Source organism: Sinohyriopsis cumingii, chromosome 6, assembly GCF_028554795.1.
Source record: "Sinohyriopsis cumingii isolate HCF-2022 chromosome 6, ASM2855479v2, whole genome shotgun sequence".
Taxonomy (NCBI): Eukaryota; Metazoa; Mollusca; class Bivalvia; order Unionida; family Unionidae; genus Sinohyriopsis; species Sinohyriopsis cumingii.
This window is the reverse complement of record NC_142966.1, coordinates 33840188-33851661: the sequence shown is the minus strand read 5'-3', so window position 1 is coordinate 33851661 and position 11474 is coordinate 33840188.

Here is an 11474-nt window from a genome sequence, read left to right as displayed (position 1 = left end):
AATTCTGGAAAGTTCTTTGACTGGTGCATTAATGCCACTATATTATTGATTTTCGGTCTGCTACAAATACAGAAACTATTATTCAGAAACTGTTATAAATACAGAAACTGTTATAAATACAGAAACTGTTATTATTCAGAAACTGTTATTATCCAGAAACCGCTACAAATACAGAAACTGTTAAATACAGAAACCAGCTACAAATACAGAAACTGTTATAAATACAGAAACTATTATTCAGAAACTATTATTCAGAAACTGTTATAAATGCAGAAACTGTTATAAATACAGAAACCGCTACAAATACAGAAACTGTTATGATTCAGAAACCGCTGTTTACTGTAAATATTGGTTCCTTAGCTATATATTAACTTCCGAAACATATGTTCGTAACAATGTTTGATAGCTCGATCAGTATGGTATTGGACTGTGACGCTCGCGGTCCAGGATCGAATCCCCATGGCTGACAATTTGTCGGTGGTGCGCATAATTGCGATTTTTATAATAGTGGGGGGAACCGCAAGAACCCCTCCGCTCAGCAAATTCACAACCACAATACTGACTGGTTGTTGATACATATTTTCGTATCACCCACTGGATTAATTATTGTGGGTGTGATTTTGCTGAGCGTATATGTTTGTACTGTCCTTAGTTAGTACCGTTTCATTCATAATCTGAGCTCGCTAATACACTCGATAGGGGCTCTTCATTCATTGTATATAACCATTTCATTGTATATCATTCATTTCACTATATATATGTTATATGTATATCCTCTAAACTTGGTAGATTGCGGTGGCAAGCTACGAGTTTAATGAGGACTGTGCTGTCCTTGTGCTGTCCTTAGTTAGTGCCGTTTCATTCATAATCTGAGCTCGCTAATACACTCGATAGGGGCTCTTCATTCATTGTATATATGTTATATGTATATCCTCTAAGCTTGGTAGATTGCGGTGGCAAGCTACGAGTTTAATGAGGACTGTGCTGTCCTTAATTAGTTATATGTTATGTGTATATCCGATAAACTTGGTAGATTGCGGTGGCAAGCTACGAGTTTATGAGGGTTGTGCCGTCCCCCCTCTTGGGCCTCTAGACCGTTGTTTGGCGGGTTAGGGGCTCTCGTAGAGGGAATATTTGCCTAATGAACTTGGTAGATTGCGGTGGCAAGCTACGAGTTCTTGGCTGTGCTGTCCCTGAAACATCCCGACGAACTCGCTAATACACTCGATAGGTGTTCTAGGGATATTTTTTTTATTTTAAAGATTTATATATTATATAATGAACCATGAAAATATCAATGATGTAATTGTCGCTATTAAAAAATTAAAAAAAGATGGAATTAATATATCTGATGAACTTAATCCTGAAAAAATAGTTTCTGACTTTGAGATTTTACAAGAACGTAAAACCATGGGGACACACACACTATCATCTGAATACAGGCTCATGAAACGGATTCAATCGGCAATGTTTCAGTCGCTAGCTACCGTAGAAGATGATCATGTGAAGGAGTTCGTTCCTCTTTCTACCGCCGTAGAAAGAATTAAGTCGTTATTATCCCACGAGTATGAGGCAAAGAAAACGATTAGTACTCGCATAAGACAATTAAGAAAAATAATGTCAGATCATGAAACGATCCAAGGTAACCTCGTTACTGGTGAAACGATCCAAGGTAACTTCGTTACTGATGATAATGAAAATGAAAGTTTTGGTAACTGGGGTCCAAGTCAACGCTGACCACATGTATTGGTAGTCAAAATCAAGAAAGTTCTAACCTTGTCAAATTTGTTCCTAATAAATTTTATTTATTATAAATTTTATTTATTATAAATTTTATTTTTACTGAGGATTTTTTTTTTTTTACTAAAATCAAGAAAAATGCACAAATTACTTGATTCTGACGGGGTAGTTGGTAGTCAAAATCAAAGAAAAATGCACAAATTACTTGATTTCTGACGGGGTAGTTGGTAGTCAAAATCAGGAAAATTGAGCAATTTCGTTGTATTTTAGTAAAAAAAAAATAAAAATCTCAGTAAAAATAATATTATTAATAAATAAAATTAATTTATAATAAATAAAATTTGTTAGGAACAATTTGACAAGGTTAGAACTTTCTTGATTTTGACGGGGTAGTTGGTAGTCAAAATCAAGTAGTTCGTGCATTTTTATGTTTCTGACGGGGTAGTTGGTAGTCAAAATCAAGTAGTTCGTGCATTTTTATGTTTCTGAGGGGGTAGTTGGTAGTCAAAATCAAGTAATTTGTAAAATCAGGAAATTTAATAAATATTATTTTTTTTTGTGATAGAAATTTTAATTTTACTTTCATCGACTAGCTTTTTTAGTTGCCTAGGCCTTAGTTGCCTAGGCCTTAGTTGCCTAGGCCGATTAATTTGTACCAAACACAAATTTATGCTAGTAATAATAAAATATTTTTTTAAGTTGATCGAATTTGATTCTGATCTCTGTTACAAATGTTCTTCTAACTGTTAAGAAATCCTCGCGTGTAAAAACCCTCCACATAAAGATCTACGATAAAGTCTTACGACGGAAGTCTTTACGACAAAAATCCTTAAGACAAAACTCCTTAAGACGGAAGTCTTTACGACTTTACATACAGATTTATTATAAGCTCTTCTTCACGTATGTCAATCAAGCGATTAAGGTGGTCTGTGAGTTTAAAATTGATTCGTGTTAACATATTATTGTGACACCGCAAATACACGGGATTAGTTGGTTCTTGCACGATTAAATTTCCAGGGGGAACTTGTGGTGTAAACGTGTACAGGATGTATCCTTGTTGAGCTTGATTTGATCTTCCGAGATCTATTTGATAGCTGCCATCGATTACGTCACAAACCAGATTGACCGCGACCGTCGGTGTTATATTAACGATCCGCGGGGATACGTGCCTTCCCCCGCCGTGTGGATCATTATCATATCTGAGAACAGTTGGAGGTGGTGCTAGTTTTCTCCATGCATCATGTATTTTAGGGAAGTTTTCGTTGATAAGATCCTTAAGTGTTTTTCTTAATTCATCTGTTTCAAATCCTGGTAGTGTAAAATTTAATAAATCCGATTCAGTTATTTTATAATGATCAATGTATATTTGTTTGAGGCTTTGTTCTGACCAAGGAGAACCATCATTTATCATTTTAATAACAGCCTGATTAGCGTATTTAAGATCTAATACAATTTGATTTAAATGTTGTATCGTTACAATGATCTGATGTTTTAGATTGATATTGGGATACTCCAGGATATAGTTTTTAAGTAAATATGCTAATGTCGTTAATGTAGTTGTGTGTTCAGTTCTAATTGTATTTGCTGTTATTTTGAAATTTTTTTCGTAAACAAATTCAGTTGAAGTTTTCCTATCAGAATCGATGAGAGAAAACGGTATCACAGGATATCTTTTACCATCTAAAATGTAGTGTTCATTTCCAGTCCACGGGTACAAATTTCGGTATTTTGGTATTGTTATAAATTTTGCTTCATCTGTGAGAAATTCATCTAACTTCGGTTCTGGTGGTCCTTCATACACCGGGGGAACATCCGGCCAACCTAGCACGGATCTGATTGAAGATTGATAAATATCAACTGCATAATCAGGCGAGTTTATTTCAACCGTCGAGGACAACGTCGGCTCATGAACGTTTATTGATATTTTTGATTCCTTTCCTGTTATTGATTTTATTCTACGCGCAAATTCCTCACCGATCTCTTCAATCTGGTAACTGCCGGTTGGTATTCCAACAACAACCCAGTCAGGTGTTCCATCGGGTTTGTTGTTGTTAGTAAATACGAGCGAATTATTTGCTGGTGTACCATTAAATGATTTTGATCTGATATTTGGCCAGCTGTAATATACTCGTAATTGTGCTAGTGCTATTTCTTTTACTGGAATTGCAATAGGAAAATTAACACTAAATTCAGGATTAGTTGAACTTACCGAGATCATCGTTATCTTTGGCGGAGTTGTGTTGGTCACGATCTGCTGGAGTAATTCTGTCATTATTGATACTTGTATCTTTAATACCTTCATCGTATATTTTGGTCATCATTGAAAATTTGAAATCAGATATAATTCCATCACTGAGACTCGCTGATAACAACGAGGATAATTTCGAGTATGCTACCGTCGCTGTATGTAATTTTATTTTGTAATCGGATAACTTTTCGTTCGTACAAGTACATATTTTTTTTGTGATGATACTAAGCACACCTGCAATAGTTGTTGCTGCTGAAATACAGATAGTTACAGCTACTGGTGCCATCGTTGTCAACGCTGATAATATTACACCGGTTCCAGCAACAACAGCGGATACTGAATAAACAATCACATCAACGATAACCAATCGTCGTCGATATTTTTTTACTTTTACTGTATATTGATCAACTTGATCTTTTAGCGCAGCCTGCCATTCACGCGCTTGATTGTATCTGTATTGCGCACCGTCCATATATATTTTTATGCCGTAACCAATTGAGGTGTTTCAGCTACAAATTCCAAACACCACCAGAAGGATGTTGCGGTTAATTTCTTATCATCTGCTTCCAGAATAAATATTTCTTCGGTTCCGCTATTTAATACAACAGATACAACCCCGGAAAACCTGTCTGTGGAATGACGCCATGGAAACGTTGTAAATATTTCAAACTTAGCGGCGGAAAACACAGACAGCCTGTACACGCCAGTGACTGTTGCGGTATATTTGATAGTATTATTTTGCTGCGACCATGTTGCAAATCCAGATGATACCGTGCATACGATGTTTGTGATATGCCCGGGAGTTATTGCAGCTGGAATTTTAATCAGATTGGTTTTACTGATAATCTCAGGAATTCCCGTTACGATGTCTAGTTGTGTTCGTTTGATCGTGTCTAGGTTATTTTTGATATCAACGAGTTTCATGTCAATGACGGAAGGAGTTCCAAAGAACTTACTCATGGCATCATCGTTTTTCTGAAAATTTCTTCGAAACCTTAAAAAACCGGTTACGTGAACATCATATTCGGCCCGTAACGTGGATAATTTACCGTCTACGGTGCCATAGTTGACGTCGACGTATTTTTTTGTTGCTGCATCTTCGTCAGATGTTGGATCCGCTAAAACTACTATTTTATTTCCGTTCATGCTGAGTTCACCCATCATTGTGTCACCGGTGTTTTTCATACGATTAGCAACACTTTTTGCAATTTCATCTCTGATGGTTTTAAGTGACATACTTGAATCTCTGATTTTGCCGCTCTCAGTAAACACGGGAATATTATCTGTAACTGCACCAAGTACTCGCCGGACTATATCATTCCATTTGATATTGCTGGTTTTTAGTTTACCATATCGATCTTGAAAAATAACAACTTCATCTGGGTCAACTCCAGCCAGGTTCATAATATCAGCGAGGTCATCTTTAGTCGCATACTTTGACAGATCAACGTCGGATTTTATTTTCTTACTAGTAGAAGATCTTCCGTAAATGTCAACCATTATAATAAGATCCGTTGTTTAAAATGTTTTACGCGCAACATATCGGTTGCTTGTATAATCGTGCACGACTTTATGTGGTGGCCTGGATGATTTTGATATAGCGTCGAGTACATTAATTACTTCACGGCCGCATATTGGCGGATCTGTCATTGTTTGTGTTGGTAGCGTTGAATACCAAACTTTGGAACCTCTGGTTGCATGGAGTGGTGCGACATACTTGATAAATTCAACAGGTGGAGCTAACCCGTACGAATCAAAATAAACAATTCCACGCGGATCAACCGCGTATGATACCCAATGAGTACCAGGTCCGGAACGTTTGTCAAGATTAATAATACCTGTTTCAAGTTTGTTTGGTTGTTTCGGTAATTGATCTCGCATAAAAACACCTCTAAAGGCGGATATTTTTAATTTTTTAGCAGCATCAAGTAAATCAAAATTTGATGATGGAACGTTTAACGAAATGACCCTGGAAGCCTTAGGCCTCTCCCCCAACGAGATCCCGGTAATCTTAGACCGCGTCCCTTTTTTTTGTACCCCTGCCCTGTTGCTTTCTTTAGTGCCATTCCAGCGGCTGTTCCAACAGCACCTAACGCGGCCGCTTTTGTTATGGCTGGAGCAGCCGCAGCTAGTAATGCCGGAATGGCCGCAAATAGTGGGAATATACCACCCGTTTTAACCATGTCTTTGATGGCGCTCGAGGAGAGATGGAATTGAACTCCAGTTTTTGATTCTAGGGCTTTATTGAAATGTTTAATCTGATTATTTGTCAACGATAATTTGTTTGGACCACCACTAATATGATCTCGTTTTAGTGATATTTTAGTTCCGCATTTGTTGGCGGTTTTTGATTGAAGCTTTTTTACCTGACCCGGGGTCAGAGTAACATTAACATGACTATACGACATTTTTATATAAAATATATTTTTCTAAATAACACGATTAAAGATTTTCCACCGGTGCATCAACGACCCTCATTCGACCACTGCCACCTTCAAGTAACATGGCCTTGTCGCTAAGTATGACCGCGATCGCTTTGTAGGTGCCGCGAACAATTGGTGGACCAGCTATATCAGGAGGAGGGTTAGTAACATGAGCTCGAAAGTGTATATCAACAACAGATTGTTTGGATAAATCAAGATGTTCTAGTGAAAAATAATAAATCGGATATAGACCTCTAAAATCTAGTTGTGATATTTGCAACCCGGTATCTATATTTTGATCACGTCCCATGAATGACATTAAACGATGATATGCGCGCGCTACATGATTTTGTGCATAATTTAGTTGTATATTTTCTGTTGGTTCTTGATGTCCATTTATCCGTAAAGAAACTTCACTAACTCCAAGGTTGTCAAATATCATATGTGAACGTTGTTGATTATTCGTCCGAGCATTATCTTGTAGTGCAATAAAAATATGTCGTGGTGCAGAAACACCCTGTTGTGATGCTATATGCCATGTAAATAAACCATTAATACTGCTTTGAGCAGCATCTGTGGTTACTGTTAACCATGATAGCAATGATTTACCGCCTTGATCCATAAAAGATAGTAATTTTTGTTCCTCAGTAATAGATGGAGTCATTACTGGCATCCACAATGAAAGTTTTGTTATATCTACTTTACCAGCATCAGCAACACCAGCACCTCGCCAGATTGCATCATTATCATTACCTTTTCTTACGAGCACAATTGTGTGTTTAGCTCCAAAGATGACCTTTCTAACAATTCTGCAAAATCCAAAGATGTGAGATAATGGAATTGCACACGAAAAATTTCTATCATCTCCCGACAGCGCTGATCGGCGTGTTGCAAACCCTAAGTTGAAAGTCGGGGCAATATTTTTTATGATTTCAAATTCAGCAGCTGGTCTACCTTCACGGTCTGGGTTGGCAGCTACTGCCTGATCAGCAACAGAAGTATCCCGTGGTGTGAGTAACTTGATATACTGATTATGGTTGGCGTTGTCGGTGATATCTTTAGCGAACATCATTGTTGGACCAGCTGATCTTGTAAAGTCGTCAGAATATCTCGCCAGACCAATTATTGTTGTAGCAACATCAACATCCTTCTGAATTGATTCAATATTTTTTCCATCAATCATGTATGTGGCGCTATCAAACAGTGCCATAATTCCGTTGTTGACAAAACCAACACGCAGATCGGCACCATATGCCGTATCATCCCCCTTTACAAGTGTACCATCTACTTCAATAAACGCTTCAGCGGGCAAGAAATATCTACTTGTATCATGAACCTGTAATTCGATTCTCCCCGGATGATTTGGTTGTCTTGCGTCATAAGAATAAAACTGATAATCACGTACTGACTCGTACTTAAGGACAGGTGCCTCCATATCAAATGCTGGGTCTGATTCGCGCCTGAACATTTTTATTATAATTATCATTTTTCCAAATGATAATCATCGTCGACGAAGACCGCTTCCTTCTATTAAATTTGCCGTTATATTTTTTTCTGCTTCTTCAGATATCGCCGCTAGTTTTTGATTTGCAGCCTGATTTATTATTTTACTTACGTCTGAGGGCATCACCTCAGTACTTGCCAGTTTCACCGGTGGTTGTTGTTTTCGTCGCAGTAATCGTGCTAGTCTTTCTTTGATCGCCGAGAACGCCTTACCAGCAACATTGACAATTGCTCCAGGAGCTTTATCACGAACAATATCAATAGCCTTCATCGATAATTGTTTTGCAACAGGTGCTACTTTTGGAGCTATCCTCGTGAATAATCCTCGGATGACATCACCAAGTCCATTTCCGTAAATTGCTTCATAGATTGGTAATCGTGAGTTTACCGCTCTAACCTGTGTGGGTTTACGATGATTATCATGCACAATCATCTTATTTTATTTACCATTTATCTAACAACTAGTCATCAACGAGCTCATCAATAAGTTCTCGGTAAACGCCGATATCCATGATACCACCTTGAAATAGTCGCCGACAAATATCAGCTGCTTCATTGGTTATTTCTGGTGAATTATTTCCAGCTCGTTTTCCTCCTATGAGAACTTCTAACCGTGATACGTCATTGATGATATTATCAGGACATAAACCAGATCCTGTTTTAGGTTCATCTTGAGGTGTTTTAAATACTGGTGGTTGCATTACCGGAGTAAGTACTTCAGTGGTGGCCGGGGGTGAACCTTCTCGAAATCCATGTGGTGAACCTGTCGGTGTAAATGTTACATCCGGTGCAGAAATTTTACGTAAAGGTGAAGGAATTTTCTTCGAGGAGGGTGTTTTTTTAAGTGACTCTTTAGTCCTTTTAAGTTCCGACTTCAACCTTTGCTGCGGCGAAGATTGTTGTTGTTCTATTTGTTGCAGAGGTGGAGGAAGTTGATACTGGGAGGACTCTCCTTGTTTTGGTTGTTCCCATCTCTCTCTATAAAGTATTTTTACTTCTTCTTTAAGTCTTTCAAATTCTGAACCTCTAGCTTGTTTTTTGTTGTAATATACGCGATATATCCATTTAATGAAATTATCATCATTTGTTTTTTCATAACGGGGTTTTAAAATACTAGATTTATTAGATATACTATTTAATATTGCTTCAGGTAATCTCTCTCTTTCAGTTTTTCTAATTTCCTCAACAACTCCTTCGTTAAATTTTGCAATTAATTCTACGTTTTCTCCTGCTGGTTTGGATTTAGATGCAAGTTTTTTTCTCACATCGGCGACTTCAGTACGAAGTTCTTCAACGCCTTCAAGTATTTCCTCACCAACAGGTGGAGGCTGAGCTGCAGCTATGTCAGTTGGAAGATTTCGTAAAATCTCCATTGTCTGTTCAGTCAGAGCTGCAGTTTGTTTTGATACCGGAAGAAGATCTTTTTTGATGACAGTTCTAACTTTCTTAGTAGCTGCAGTGACGGGCTTAAACAGTTTTTTAGTGTCCTCTTCATACTCAACTTGTGCTTCTTGCTGCGCTTGTAGATTTTTTCTAAATGAGTCTTTGACAGGAAGAAATTTTTTAATTGTTTCTAATCGTTCTCGTGCTGTTCTTGCAGTATGAGATTCTGGATGTACCATTTTATTATAACATAATAATTTAATTAATATCAGCAGAAGAGGAGCAGCAGAGAGGGTACCTACCAACGTTGGTCGTCAAAAAAATAAACAAGAAATAAATAAACACGTAGAGTACTTTATTTTTTCAGATACTATTTCAAACTGAGGTTTTATTAGCACAATCGGTAATTGCAAAAATAAACATCTCAAGGAAAGTTCATTTGTAAAATCTGGACCTTTCTACGAGATGATTTATTTGTTTGTTTTATTTATTTTGTCGGAATTCTATGGTCTGTTCACCCTCTCTGCTGCTCAGCGATAGGATTGAAACATTGTTAAAGCTACGTTAAAAATCCTAATCACACACACACACGCTGCAGTCTTCACTGTATACTTCAACTGTGTCAGTATCTTGCATAATTCTCACATGCAGCCCTTCAATTATTAAATGGATACATACCTATGTCACAATTATGGGTATTTCTGCCACATTAAATTCCAAATTTTCACTTATATGTCCCTGCTCACTTATCAGCTTCTCCGGTCTACTCTACATTACTATGACCGCTCCGATGGCCTGAGGGATTGGAGCGTCCGATTCGGATATGGGAGATCGCAGGTTCGAACCCCGGCCGAGACATACCGAAGACTTAAACTAACAGATGCCTCGTTTGGCGTTCATCATTAAGGGTTACTGTTAGGACTGGTCTGCCCAGAGTCAGGGGAATAATGTCACTGCATGGGACATCATGCTACATGTCTGCATGATGCCCCAGTGTTATACATCACTTTAAACTGCCACAATGCAGGCATCGTAGCGATGTGACTAAAAAATTGTTAAAGCTACGTTATATATCTAAATAACACACACACACACACTGCATTTTTACGTGTATCATAATTTGCACATGCTGTATTCGCTGTTTGCAATCTATACGCACATTAATCAGACCCATGCAAACTTCCTACACACGGCCTTTCAAACATTTACTGAATAAATATCTGAATCATATACATGGGTAACTCCAATGCACAATGCCGTGTAAGTATTCACTGTTTACCTATAACATACTCATGCATAGTTCTAAATCAAATCCTTCCCAGTTTTGCACTGCATACCTGCCCTATCCAGCACTGCATACCTACCCTATCCAGCACTTCATACCTCCCCTATCCAGCACTTCAAACCTACCTTTATCCAGCACTGCATACATACCCTATCCATCACTGCATACATACCCTATACATCACTGCATACCTACCCTATCCAGTACTGCATACCTACCCTATCCAGCACTGCATACCTATCTTATCCAGCACTGCATGCCTACCTTATCCAGCACTGCATACCTATCTTATCCAACACTGCATAACTCCCCTATCCAGCACTGCATACCTACCCTATATATCACTGCATACCTACCCTATCCAGCACTGCATACCTCCCCTATCCAGTACTTCATACCTACCTTTATCCAGCACTGCATACCTACCCTATCCAGAACTGCATACCTACCCTATACATCAATGCATACCTACCATATCCAGCACTTCATACCTACCTTATCCAGCACTGCATACCTACCTTATCCAGCACTGCATAACTACCCTATCCAGCACTGCATACCTACCCTATACATCACTGCATACCTACCCTATCCAGCACTGCATACCTACCTTATCCAGCACTACATACCTACCCTTATCCAGCACTGCATACCTACCCTATCCATTACTGCATACTCACCCTATCCAGCATTGCATACCTACCTTATCCAGCACTGCATACCTATCCTATACATCACTGCATACCTATCCTATACATCACTGCATACCTACCTTATCCAGCACTGCATATCTACCTTATCCAACACTGCATACCTCCCCTATCCATCACTGCATACCTACTCTATATATCACTGCATACCTACCCTATCCAGCACTTCATACCTCCCCTAT